At 25.4% G+C, this 15559-nt stretch overlaps 1 protein-coding gene across 3 annotated transcripts in view; it reads left to right on the forward strand.

The window, feature by feature from the left end:
- The first annotated feature begins 4915 nt into the window (after positions 1-4915).
- LOC132922193 (calcitonin gene-related peptide type 1 receptor) overlaps positions 4916-15559 on the forward strand; it is a 145893-nt gene continuing 135249 nt past the window's right edge. For 2 of the 3 annotated variants that reach the window (XM_060985564.1, XM_060985568.1), the window contains exon 1: positions 4916-5107. The gene's annotated coding sequence lies outside the window, so the exon portion shown is untranslated. Of the gene's footprint in view, positions 5108-5182; positions 5314-15559 lie in introns of those variants that run through there. The other variant, XM_060985567.1, reaches the window with a different exon arrangement.

The raw sequence follows: 15559 nt of genomic DNA on the forward strand, positions 1-15559 counted from the left end.
ATGTATTAAAAACCACAAACACTACCACGAGTAATGTATGTGCATCGATGTAACAAATTACATTTGTAATTAAGATGATTATAGAATATTATATTAAACGTGTTTTAGTCTATACTTACGATTCAACTCTAATGAAGTAATTTTCAAAATTTTACAATTTTAAATAATTTATTTTTGTTTTTAATATACTAGCATACGAACATGATCTGTAAATTCAACGATAATAATTCACAAAATTTACTAAAACAATATTTATCATAACTTATTTACTTAATTACTTACTTACTTTTTTAATATTAATGGAAAATGTATAATTATTAATTACTATTATTAATGAAAAAAATAATAATAATAATACATGTATAGCATTTTATATATCTAAGCGTGATAAAAAAAAATTAAATTTAAATTCCATAGTAAAATAATAATGATAAATAAACCTATCAACGTACAACTGTATAAAACATGATCCATTTAAATGTCTACACTCATTACTTCAAAACGTTTTTAACTTTTTAGAAAATATTTTTTTATATTAATACATATTATATTATTGCAAAACAAATTTAAAATAAATATATTATCACTTACAATTTTATATATTCATAAATATGAAAGTTATTTTAAATAACTAAGTACTCCTTTGAATTTAAATACATTAATGTTAGGTGACACCATAAATAATTATGATTTAATGAGCAGTCTGCGATATTTATAAACGCCACACCGTGATTCGTGGCGTGAGTATTTTTTCCACGTCAAATCCTTGAGGTTTATTTTATTAATTTTTTTCAGTTTATATAATGTGGTAATCTATTTTGTAGGTATCCAACAAAATTAAATACATATCACGTGCATACGAATATCTGCATAAATAATTAGGATTTAAAAAAATAAGCAAATAAGTACTTATAATAAAATTATTAATGAATAATAATTATGTATTTTTTTGCAAGCCATAACCACAACCAATCAAACTTTTACATGCCAGAAATGAAAAAAATTGGTCCACCGTGAATGATTAAAACTATCTCATTATAAATCAGGTTAAATAGCGTAGAATTCACACAAAATGACTCAAAACCGATATTATGCTTTTTTCAATTTTGCTCCTTGACAAAACTCAGTGGCATCATTTGGGTGGTGAGAGGGGTAGATAGGTAAATATTTTCCACTGTTTGATTTTATAAGCAGTCCATCGGGCTGGTTGTCGTTTAACGATTATTGATGATAAAATATTTTCAATATTTTTATATTTCCTAAAAACATTATTTTGTGTACTAGAAATGATAAATTATTTATTAATAATTAATATTTAGAATAATATATATTTATATACATATTATACTATGTTCAGCGAAAAAATATTCCATAGCTCGACAAAAATCAGTTCTTCTGCGCATCCCCATGCGATACTCTGGCTATCACTGCGACCAGCTACACTAGGCGGAATATCGTGTGATTTTTTTCTTAAGTTACCTATTTTAACTGCTCAAAACTTTTACCTATTTCCTCCAGACGTTTTTTATACCATTTGAGTTTGGGTATACTAGAGAATTTACTTCACATATTGTATCCGATACTCATATAAAATGTATATATATATATATATATACAGTGAAAACTCTTTATAACGAATCTGAAGGGACCAAGAGATTTCTTTCATTAAAAGGAGTTTTCGTAATAGAAAAAACAAAATTCTTGTTAGAAATTACGTCAATAATAAAATGAATATATTCGATATCGATAATAAAGGTATTATTACGATATTAAAAGTAGATAATGAAAGAATGTAATCGATATTGGAAATTTCGGCGTTTTTGCCGATTATTTTTATAATTTATAATAATACTTAACATTTTAACTGGTGAATTGTGTTATGAAATATAAAATAGTGTTTCGTTACTGAGAGTGACTATACGTTATACTAATGGGTTATAAAGCAAACTAACCCTTATTATGTAATGTTTACGTTATATTGAGTTTTCACTGTATATATTATTATCTATACTAATACATAAAATGATAGCGTTTGTTTGTATGTTCGGGATAAACTCCGAAATTACTAATTCAATCGTCATGCAGTTTTTTTTAAATTAAAGAAGACATCACAGAGAATGACATAGGCATACATTTAGTCCGATAAAATTAATAAATAATTAGTTATTATTAATTAAAATAAACGTATAAATTGTATACCTATATATATATTATTACGGTGGCCCGCGGGTTTTTAGCTACCTGTAACCTGGCCAAAAAAGGTCAAGAAAAAACTTTTGTTTGTGTTTTATCGGTGAGTAGATATGAATAATTGTTCCGATAAGTAAAATACTTCCCGTACCATGTTATTTCAACAATTTCATTATCTTAGGTTTATATATTAGGTATTATATAATATTGTTATATATTATACTAGCGTAGTAGCGTGTCTGTTTAGTTAGAAAAAACCACTCGAAGAGACGAGTTCGTTGGTATATAATGTTAGTGGCGACCCAAGGCACTCCAGAATAGTGGTGCCGGAAGCGCATTTGTAGGTGCTAAAAAAATTATACAAACTTATGATGTTTTAGTAAAAAATTTTTAAATAATAACGGTGTGTAATAATTACATTTTTTTATAATAATAAATTGTTATATATTTAAGCTATATTTTTAAGGACGCCATAATATCTTGGACCGGCACTGTATAATGTTTCGCTTATACTAAAATGTTAGTATGGAATTAGTTATTTAATTAATCTATACTAATATATAAAATGTTAGCGTTTGTTTGTATGTTCGGGATAAACTCCAAAACTACTTATTCAATCGTCGTGCAGTTTTTTTAAATTAAAGAGGACATCACAGAGAAGGTTTTAGGCATAAATTTAATCCGATAAAGTTAATAAATAATTAGTTATTATTAATTAAAATTTTGGGCGGAGCCGAGACGGGTATGCTAGTATAATATATATATCTATATTTTTTTACCGTGGATGTGAGGAAAATGTATTACATTTTACATTTTATTATTAATTTATAATAATTATATAGGTATTTTTAGCAAAATATATTTTTTAATCTGATCGTAGAAAAAACTATTAGTACGAGTATGTTTATTTTCATATTTTAAATTTATTATATTTATTATATTACTATGATAGGTACTACAGCACAATATAGAAAAAATATTTTAAACTATTTAAATTTGTTTTGTAACAAATGCATATTAATTAGCATTCATAAATGTAAGTATAATATTAAACTCGAGAAATTTTATTTATCATTGTTTCCTCTTTCATAATCAACAAACACTCTGTAGTCTACTCAATAGACTCTATTATATTATTAAGAATAAAGAATAAACACATTTATTAACTGTTGTATGTAGGTACTTAATACGTATGTATACATCACACATTAGGAGTAGGATATTATGGAATTGTGTTTAATACATAATTCTACCAATGTTTGATGTTCGAGAAGGATTTACATCTATAAAATATGTGTTTGATTAATTTCGAAAAATCTAATTTTATTTTATCAATATTCAATATTATAATTTTTGGATGCCATTTGATTAAATGATGGGGGAAAAAAATCATGAAATATATTCAATTTGTGTGTCCATTTATATGCTGATCATTTGTGACATACTAGTCATCGGTATGAGATATTTTCTTAAATTTAGCATTGGTTAAAATAAAATATGTACATTTTAATGCATTATGTATAATTATATGGGAGTTGGTACTTGGTATACTGTACAATAATATTGTTATAGTCGATCACCATAAATATATTCGTCCAGTACGCAGAACTCCGCGGAGTGCCCTCGGATTTGAAACTTGTAATAATAGACAATAAATTAGTATGAAAATTATTTGCGTTAATATTTTGCATCATTGCATCAAACAACTTACCGCGATAATCTCTCGACGTATTTATGTAAAAAAGATATTATCTATATTAATAAAAGACAATGTTAGCGTGTGTGTAAGTGATCCACAAAAAAGTGGACAGCAAAACGAACATCACGTTTCTGAAAATTGGTATATGTATAACACAAGGATGCGAAGTTTGTAGCCAATTTTTTTTTAAATTTTTCATTAAAAAAGTTCATACATGGAGATTAAAATTTTGTTGGTTCATGAAAAACGCATATTTTTTGTTTATATAGGATTGCTATTGGTTACAAAATAATTTTTATAATTATTTTAGACTTGTATCCTATATTTGGTTGAGATCCACTCTAATGATTGTGTTAAAATGATTAATTAAAATAACTATTTACTGTATAAAATCAACGTTTAAAACGTATGCAATTCCGCAGTTTTCGATTGATTTCCATAAAATATTCGTCAAGTTTCAAAGTTTCAACAAAGATCTACAGACTACTGTGCAATAAGCTATTTTAAATATCTGTACAGTTTATATATTTTAACGGAGCTTAAAAAATGGTATCTCCACGAGCGTTTAATTCATATTGGATAATATATAGTGCAGAATCCACTAGTGTAATATATGATTTAGAGTTCTATATTAAAAATATTATTCTATGTTGTCATAATATGGTTCTATTTAATATTTATGTTGATAATATGAAGATTGATGACAACGATAATGGACATTTTGTAAACCACCCCTCTACCGAGTTATATTATATTCAAATATAAAATGAAAACACCCCCCTTCTCAAAAAAAAAAAAAAAAATCCAGCCTGCCCACCACTGATAGACCAGCTATAAAGTACTAGCTTACTCCCGGTTTTCCGAAATTTTCCGGATATTTCCATTATTATACTATTTTGTAGGTATAATAAAAATGTATGATCGCGGTGCGCGGTCCAAACCGTGTGTGAACCGCAGACAGCGCCGCAGCCGTACCTCCGCGATGCGCGCAGGCCGAAAGAGATAGGAGCAACAGTTCGCCGCCGCCGCCGTCGCAGTGGTCGCCGTGGTCGCGCGTTCTCCAAAGGACCCCTTTATCGTGCCCCGCCGGCTGTCGAAACGGCAGTAGTCACGCGACGCTCTCGTCGGTCGTCGACTGTTCCCCGCGGTGGCGTTTTCGCAAAATTCACGGCACTAGAAAAGGGATCCGCGTGCCCCTCCACGGCAATGGACGCAAAGGTAACTCGCCATATACGATGTATATTTTTCATATCGCTATAATAACAGGTGTAGGTAGTTATCGTACCTAATATGCTACCTGCGGTGTGTGTGCCTACGTGTTTTATAGAAATACGTATATAAATGTATATCGATTTAAAAATGCTGTTAGCGTTTTCGTTGTCCGGTGGTTAATGGTCACGCTAGTGGCGCCCAGACGCGTATAGGTAAGTATACATATTCAGTGGTGACATTCCGTAGAAACTTGAATGTCGTTAATTTATATACATACATAAGCTGGAAGTTAAATAAATCATATACCTAGTCCAATCTGGCGCTGATTTTCAAATTAGACTCGCGTAGATGATAATCTTGACACCTTCCCCTCCATCTATACCTAAAAAAGAAAAGACACGATCATATTATACGTCGTATTACGACGTGGACTTGGAGTGATTTGTTTACTAAGGCGACGAGTCATGCGATGAGTCGACACTTCATGTCGTGACACGTGTAATCAGCACGTACAAATTAAAATCAGTAGACTCTCGTAGTCTAATAAATGGTCTCGTAAAAATATTCAATATATTATATTGCTTATTGATCTTATGTTCAATTATTGTCAAAATGTTAATCTTTTTGACCAAGATTCTTGTCAATTGCTATTAGACGTACATAACTGTTAATTGAATTAAAAAAATAAACTTTTAAACTACAATAATTATATTCCTAATATTTAAATATAAGTTTGTTTTAGTTGTATTTTTTTTTTTATTAAATTTAAATAAATTCAATGAAATGTATAACATTAACTATAATCTTCTTACATCTTCTATTACAATGTACAATGTATAATATTTTGAACCCACAAATTACTTATCATTAAATGATTTAATTAATTACAATTACATTGTTAGGTACCTAAACAATATTATTACATATTATGTATGGTTTAAAAAGTTTTATTTGACGTTCCATTGTTTATTAATAGTTGTAGATATTTGTTGGTTTGCGCCCAAAAAGGTACAGGTTGAATGATTGTAGTTCATAAGCGCAAAATATGATCCAAACTTTCCAAAAGCACAAAATAAAAATTACCTTTTTAACAACCTATAAGCACAAATGCATTTTATAAAACAAAAAAAGAAACAAAATATATTTTATTAAAACCATTTCATTATTAATTACAATACTAACTAATTTAGGTGGATATTTGGTATACGATTTAAAATATTTCACTCGAATTTTAAACATTTAAACGTGCTTCAATAAAAATCAAAGCGACTAATGATACAATCATTTGGTAATTTATATAGTTTTAAATCTATAGTTATCAAAAATCCTATTTGATGTATGTTTATACTGTATAATATACTTTATAGTTATCTTAAATGATTATCAACCACCATCGTCATTTGTTACGATACAATACGATACAATAACACTAAACTTCAACTGAACTCGATCACTGTTGTTTTTGAAATATAAAGATACTACGTATTTCAGAACTAAATGTCGTCAAATTTTAAGCTAAACTTATAATGCGATGGGTAAAATATTGTAACAATAGTAATATAGTTTATTTTTGTATTTTTATGTACCTACTACTATATTAAAGGGTGCAAAAACACAAATATAAATAGGTATGTTTCTAGTGTAGTCATGGATTGAAAAACTAAATTACTAAAAAAGTGTTCTAAAAGATTCATTCAGTACATCTATATATCTTCTATATATATATATATATAGTTCAGAAAGTGGACAAAGATTATATTATATTCAATATATAATTTAGGTTATTCAATGTATAAATTAGTGTTTTTTTTTTAAATTTGTAAACTTTAACAAAAAACAAAGATATTAGATATCGAAAATATTTTTTGGGAACTAATCTAATCCTCGCCAGAAAATGTCTAATTTATTGCTTTATTGTATACGTTTATAGTAATTCTTTAAACTTAAAATGCTTATATGTTATTTATTTTAGTAAATAGTTATAGGTATATTTTACAAACAGTACTTGTTTATATATAAAAAAAGTAAGGTGAAATTTCCAATTTTTATTTTATATTCATATAATATGCCAAACCGAGTTCTCATGGTATCTGAAATTTCAAACATCGACCTATTGTTTAAAATCGTTATTCAGGTGTAAAGAACTCGGTAAATTTACAAAATATCACTATCGTCACAGCGAATCGCATGACAAACAACTTCGTTCGTTCTTACAATAGTTAATAGGTACACATCGATAATTAGGTACCATGGAAATTTGTGGCGTACTACACTACTGCAGTATAAGTTTTTTTGACACAATCGAAAACATTTTATCCACCGATTGTGGAGGATGAATGAAAATTATAATATTATTGTTGTGCTCGCAATGGAGAAAAATATGGCGTGATATCATTTAATTATAATGACTTTCATTAAATTAATCCAGAACGGTTATGTTTGTTTGTGTTTTTTTTACTCAGTCTTGATGAATTTTAACAAGTACCTATACATACCATAAAGTGCACTGATATGCATTTTAATTCTTCACGTACGGTGAAAAGTTTAACGCATACAAGACACAAGTGTATTCATTTTTACTACTGTTCATATGCACTTAATACAATTTTAATTTGTTTTAAATTTAATTTGTCTATAGCATATGCCTATAATAGAAGTACCTAATGCTTGCATTATGTTTTTGTTGGTTTTATGAACGATGCGTTTTTAAATAAACAAAGAATTTCATCGTTATTTTCACCGTTTTTGTTTATAGTATACTATAATGTTTACATTTCAATATATTTATATTTGTTTACATCGTATGTATTTTTGATTCATACAATGGGGAAATACTAAGTTTTCATAGGAGTGTGTCTAGTAGATAAAAACATAAAACAATACTATGTCAGATCCTATAGAAGGGAACAAAATTAAGTAATATAGGTACTAATATAGTTAGTTCCTTGTGTTCTTAGATAATTGTTAATTTTGATAATAATTTAACAAATAATTTCACAATGTTTTTGTAAAATGTTATTATATAAAGTTGAACTAAATGTTTTTCATATCAATAATTCATAAATTATATTTGTTGTTAGTTTTAACTATATTATGATATTATAAAACTGAAATATTTTTGTTGACTTTTGTACCAATATTTAAATAACCCGCGTATAATTAATTTTATTAAAAATATTTTTAACCTCTACACTTATCAATTTATTAAATTAGGTATTAATTTGAATTTTAAACAAAATTCTCTATTTAAAATTATATGTAATAACGAGATACTTTCAACTAAAGTTAGCCATTTAAGTATTGTTTTAATCCAATATTTTAATATTTATTAGCTGCAAGATAAAAATAATTTTACAGCACAGTATGGCCGTGATTTTTTTTCACACTCAGTTTTTAAATACTTTAAATACTTTAAAAAAATTATATTTTTGCTTAAAAATTGATTTTTATTAAAAAACATTATAATGCACAATGCACATTAAGTACCTAGATTACTAATGCAATAAACATAATTAATAAATAATATATAAAAAGATAAATTATTATAATATTTCACATTTTACCGTTGTTAAAAAAAGTTTTTTTTTTCAAAATTTAAAATTCAGTTAAGATAGAAAAACTATAGGTTGTAAAATTAATTTTCACAGAATTTAATAATTGAATTATTGATATTTTAATTTTAAATGTTCATTCCTAGAAACAATAGACAATAGGTAATCAGTAAATATTAGGTACATCCATAATAAAAATTATATTTTTACAAGAAAGCGATGAAATTAAGTTCAACTATGCAAGAGTTTTAAGTATCATAAGATTTTATAATATATAATCATAATATATTATAATGTATATATTATTATTATTATTATTTATACAAAATATTATATGACTTTTATTAATAACAGTATAATATAATTTAAATAGTAGCACTGGCAAGGAACAAAATAATGTGTAAATGAGAAATGAAAACTTAATAACGGTCTAAAAACGGAGATTGCGAGAAAAATGGGCAATAAAGGATTTATAGCTACAGTTAAACATAAGACATTAATGACATATTGGAATGACGCAATGAAGTAATCAAAAAATTGACTTGATCGATGTAAGCAAAAAGAAAATGGATTATATTTAATAATCAATTTTCTATTTATTAGTTTTTAATTAAACGTATTATTGGTTTAATAATATACGAAAAATAATCACTAAAAACTATTTTGTTATAATTTATTCAGAATTATAGTTAAGTGTAGTAGTTTTGATTAATGTAAATGTAGAATAATTGTTCCTTTTTGGAAATAGAGATTATATTAATCATAATTTTAAAGTTTTAATATGAATGTTTTATGATAATAATTAGTCTAATATATTGGTAATTCAAACATTCAGTTTTATATCGCAACGTCAAGTATACCTACCGGCTACCTCAAACGAAGACCTTGTATTTTATCGTTCACACTTTTTTGAAAAAAATATGTATAAAAACATAAGAATAAATTTAATCATGAAGTTTTAGAAAAATTGAATATTTAAATAATTAAGTATTTAATAGTCAGCGCCTATTTATGATTAGACGTACACGATGTAGGTACATTATTATAATGGTAATCCGATAAGAATGATTTTTTTATGAAATCATAAATTACATTTTGGACCAAAACAAAAAATAAAATGTAAAATTTGATATTATATTCTTACATATTTTGTATATTTTTGAACGGTTTGATGAACTTCGTTTGATGATACTGTGCCGTCACTAAAACCCAGTCATATATTTATTACTTTTTCGTGCCACCGTTTAAAAACATTTGGAATCGATTTAAAGATTTCAGTATCCCACAAGCTACAATTCTAGTGCAGACTTGTGCAAGTCACGTGAACTATAATCTTTGAGTTACAAATTATGAAAAACCTGTATAATACTATAACGCATATCGTGTGTTTTAAATACCTAATGAAATAAAATATATAATATCTAGTAGAAATAAAATTATTGTCGATAAATAATTGGAAGGCTAATTTTCAACAAGGATGAGGATGATGAGATAAGTGACAGTCTGTTTTCGTTTATACTACCACAGACTATGTAGTCGAGTGTCTCTAAAATATGTCTGTACTTCAAAATTGTGATTGCGGAACTTATATTGTTAGTTAGCACTATTTTGTCTAAAAACATAACTGTCCTGTAAATCATTTTTTTTTTTTTTTTTTTGTAATTTAGTTGAACAAAAACCATGTGCTACAGAGAATTTATACCCATTATAATTTTCATCTTTTATATAATAGATAAGAAAACCTTATAATGAAATATTATAAAATTACAATACTCTAATAGTTTACTGCTAAAAATCTAAAATCGGTGCGTATAGTAATAGTCATGTTGAAAATGTACTCGAAATAAACCTTGTTAAATATATGGTATACGTTAATTTAAATGAGTTTAAAAAAAATACAATATCACGTTTTACAATTGGACAGGTTTTCAACAATGATCAGTGGTCAGTGAAAAAATTCTAAGAAAGATGGGCATTTCAAAGTTAAAGCGTTGACTTATTTAATAATACGTTGACTTTTTTTTTTAAATAAAGTAATTTCCGAATACAATGATTGTATTTAGGTAAAAAACAAATGTTAAAAAGAATCACGTAGTGTAGTAGTATTCAATTTTTTTTTTTGTAGATTTAAAAATACTTGCAAATAATAATTAATATTTTTGGATATTGCTACAATTAAAATTTAAGCTAACACTACAATAGGTAACTAATAAGCTTGACCATAATAATTGATGATTGCTTATAGTTTCGGGATTTTAATTTAATTTAATTTTTATTAGGTTCGAATATATTTGATAAAATAATAGTACCTATATGTGTAAGGATTATATTTACCTAGAAACTACAATTATTATTTCAATCTAATATTTAGTGATATGTGTTTGAATAAATTAAAAAAAAACCAATTAACTCATTAGTTTTATTATATCAGTGTTTAATTTTATGATTAAAATTGTTTTTAAATTCAAAAATAAAATCATTAAGTTCGACACCATTATTTTGTAAAATCTAAAAATGGTATTATTAAGAGTCTTTAGTGTTTAAAAATTATAGTTTATTTCATTATGATTTTGACAGAATATTCTAACATGTTTCTCATAATTTATGTCTCATAAAATTCTTGATAGTAACTTTTGAGTTTCTAGATCCAACGGCCAACATATGCATACATTAAACTTTTTGAATTTGTTTGAAATTAAAAATTGTAAAACCATATAATTTTTATTAAATTTTAACTGTTTAAAATTATAAATATTTTTACTTCTAAAACTACTTTCTTAAGATAAAAATGCATTAATTATTTTAAAGGTATATTATAAGTACAAAATACTTTAAATATTTATTTGAATATTTAATTTCATATAATATTTTGGTTTAAAAATTTTCAAGCAAAATATTTATTTTTTGTAATAATTTGTTGTTTATTTTGAAGAAGTATAAGTATTTAACTAATTATTTATTTTCTCTTAAACTAATATTGTATGTTTATTAAAACAATATATGTGTGTATATATATATTTATATTATATTCATTGTGTAATTGATTTGAGTGTTTCTGGTGGATTTGAAATTGGCTTATCAAAATTAAATCAAATTGGTATTCACAAAATTGAATGCTTCTTAGTTTTGTACTTTAATATTTACTACTAATAAGCATAATTAGTTAAATATGAATAACAACAATTCTACTTAAATCTTAAAAATGTGGATAGTTTTAAATTTTGTTAGAGGTATTTTGTATATTATAGTTTATTCTTTTTGTCACCGTATGTTCTAATGTCTTGTAATGGTATAATAGTATAGTTATTTTTGAAAAGAGAAGGCTGGTTAAACTTTTATTATACTTTTCAAGTAAAGAAAAGAAAGCCATGTTTATTGTGAAAACCTTTTAGTCAAATGTTAAACATATAGCTTTCGTTATAAACTTAGATCTTAAGATTCCGTCTTGAAGCAATTCAAATATATATATATTTATATATATGTACAAACTGTTGTATTTTTTTTATTTTTTTTAATCGCATATTAAACACTTACTGTTTTTGTTTACTTTATTAAAATTTAATTTCCTTGCACGGAAGTGGACTTCAAACGTTTAAATGAACAGTTGAAGTAAGCCCTATGTAGTAGGCAGAGGCTAAATATAAAGTTATTATTTTATACAATATAACATGAATTGATAATATATATATTTATTGATTGGTTTTTGAAAGTATAATAATATCTTGTAATTAAAATAAAATGATAAACTACTATACAAAAAAACGCATTTTACATTAAACGGTGACATAATATTTAATAGTAGGTTATGCATTTGTAATTAAAGGTACTGATTATATTGTTATATAAATCATAACTATAAAATGTAGGTGTTATGTCATTATAATTTTCTTCACACGATCACAAAGATATAAAATATATTATAAACTATACGGTCTAAAGCATTAATTTTTTTATAAATAATGTATACCTATTACCTACATAAAACTACTACATAACCATTACTAGCTAATGACGTAGAATGTACTTGTATCATTGTAAGACATCTCATGGCGTAGTGTTTAAAATAATTAAAGCAATTATCCATATTTATTTTGTTGTTATGTTTAATTTTAAATTAAAAATATATTATAAATTAATATTACACAATTTGTATATTTATACAGATACTTTTATAGTTTAAAATTATAGATTTTTATCGACCTTCCAATACTTAATGCTCTGCTTTAGTTTTATTATATCTTACTATCTTAGTATATTTAATTTAATAGCTGAGGGTTATTCGGTGATTTTATCAGTACTATTTATTGGTCTCTCCGTGTTTCTTCAATATTTATTTCTTATCATTTGTAAGCTCTTGATTATCTATTTTATATACATTAATTATTTCGTTATTGTATCTCTGCAGTCAATCAATTTAAAAATCATAAATTAAATATATTCTTGTTTATAAACATATTAAATAACAACTGCCTTAAAATTGTCCACTGATTTAGTATATAATCTAAATACGTAATATTGACAACTATTTATATATCAACAATTTTTTTATTTTATTTTTTTTTTATGATAGTAATGAATTTGATATTCTTTAGATGTAATTCTATAATTCACTTAACTAAAACCCGACGAAGGTTCACTAGTCATAGGGTTATGAAAATAAAAAATTAAATTGAATCAATAATTTACTGCCATAGTTTTAATACGTTGTCTTCTATTAACCATCCACGACCAGGATCACATTCATGATGTATCCAAACACGTTCAGAAGCCTCAATCTCTTGATTGCCCTATTCGCCATACCACTGTATATAGTCATAATTGTTATTCTAAATGCATTTAATTATATATATATTAGATTTGGATCGGTACCTATGTTTATTAATATAATAGTATAATTTACCAATTACTACAATCTGAATTATTTTGGTATCTGATTAGTGTTGAGTAATTTTTCGGTTTTTCGCAGAATTTTATATGATTATTTAAATATATACATATGTTATAATCCAGAACAAATATAATAATAAAAAATAACATCCAATAGTTTCAAAGTATAACACTATAAAATATAATTAAATTATTCACTATACGTTAGAATTTATATTTTATACAAACTGATGACTATTTTTCATAATATTTAACTATAGGTATATATATATAAAATATTTTGAAACATAATGTCATTGCAATATCAATAAATTATTACATCCAGTTTACTATCACAATTTTTTTGTGTGCCTGAATATTTATGAACCTAAAACTTTATCATATCCCTCAACACAATATTGATGTAAACTGATAAGGTCAATAATGAAAAAACTTCACGTAATTTTGTTTCATTTATTTTATGTTAAAGCTATTTTCAAAAAAAAAGTAGCAAGCTACTCCTACTTTTTTAAATTGTACAGCGTTATGCTAAGATTATAGTATTACACCAAGCTAACTAAACAACAAATTTCTGTTTCTCGACAAATAGGAGACAATGTGGATTAAATTCCATGATGTAATCTAAACTGGCGATACAATGTTCGTGTTTCTAGAGAAATTATCGTGACCGCTTAAAAGCGTTGAATATAATTTTACATCAAAGGGTTTCTGTTTTGTTCCTGTCTTGACAAATTTTATTTATTTAGTGTAAATATATGTTGTGTAACTAATTTTTATTTGTAATTATAAATAGTAAATTAATTATCATGGTTACTAAAATTACTGAATTAAAACTGGTATGTAGAATTATTGAAATTATACCAATATCGTATTTTTGTTATACCTTATAGTAGGTTGAAAATAATAAAAATACATAGGCACAATTTTTTTATAACTATTTGAAGTTCAATTTTTGACTATGCTAAAAATGGACTTGCAAACAAAAAAATAAAAATTTTTATTATTTGTAGTAATTTAATCATATGTTTGTTAGGGACTTGAAATTATTTCTTATATAACTTCTATGTTAAATGTAATAATACATTTTAAGGTATTATCTATTTAAACTATGTCCATTTATTCACATTTCACACCGTTCTACGGTCAGTCTGTATTGACTCAGAAATTACGAGAAATAACAATGATACATGATGTTAATATTTATTGCCATAATGATTAATAATATGATGAATGCGATAGTATTAGTAAGAGATTCTTTCTCTCACCATATTGTTTATATACATCTAAATACAATATCTTAAAATATACTTATTAATACATATAGACAGACCATCTCCGCTCAACATCGTTTTTAATGTGTCAGTTATTTATCATCGAATTAAAATATAACATTTCCAGTACAATACGTCATATTCAATGACGAGGCACGATTGACACCTACTATACAGCAGAGTGAGTTCAGTACATATTTTTTTTTTTTATTTAGTTTACAACAAATGTCTATTCCTCTTAAAAAAAATGTTTTAGAATTTCGTGTATTGAGGACGTTTTTTTTAGCAATGATTTAGTCTTCTAAGCAAGAGCGGATGGTGAGATCACTGTACCTCTAAATAGTCTTCTGCTAAGAGGTAGAAGTTGTCAATAACCAAAACCAAACCGGTGGCGGTGCTTATTCTGTTAGGCCTGTAGGCTATAGGCTTGTGTGTATACATTAAATTTACTTTAGTTTAAATACTTTATAATAGATAGTAGGTTACGAAAGATAATTAAGCATAGTTTCACGATTTATAAACTTAAATATTACAGAATAGCACATGGAAGTATGGAACTTATAATTATAATTTATTATACGAACATTGATAATTTTATATGTAAATACTAAATATATAATATAAAACATTATAAAGTATAATTATGACATAGAGTTTATTGATTATGTTAATAATGTTACACTTAGGTTATTAACATTAAATTTAGAACTAATGTTTCAATGTTTTTAAATAGTTAAATATACTTGTAT

The sequence above is a fragment of the Rhopalosiphum padi genome, chromosome 2, assembly GCF_020882245.1.
Source record: "Rhopalosiphum padi isolate XX-2018 chromosome 2, ASM2088224v1, whole genome shotgun sequence".
Classification (NCBI taxonomy): domain Eukaryota; kingdom Metazoa; phylum Arthropoda; class Insecta; order Hemiptera; family Aphididae; genus Rhopalosiphum; species Rhopalosiphum padi.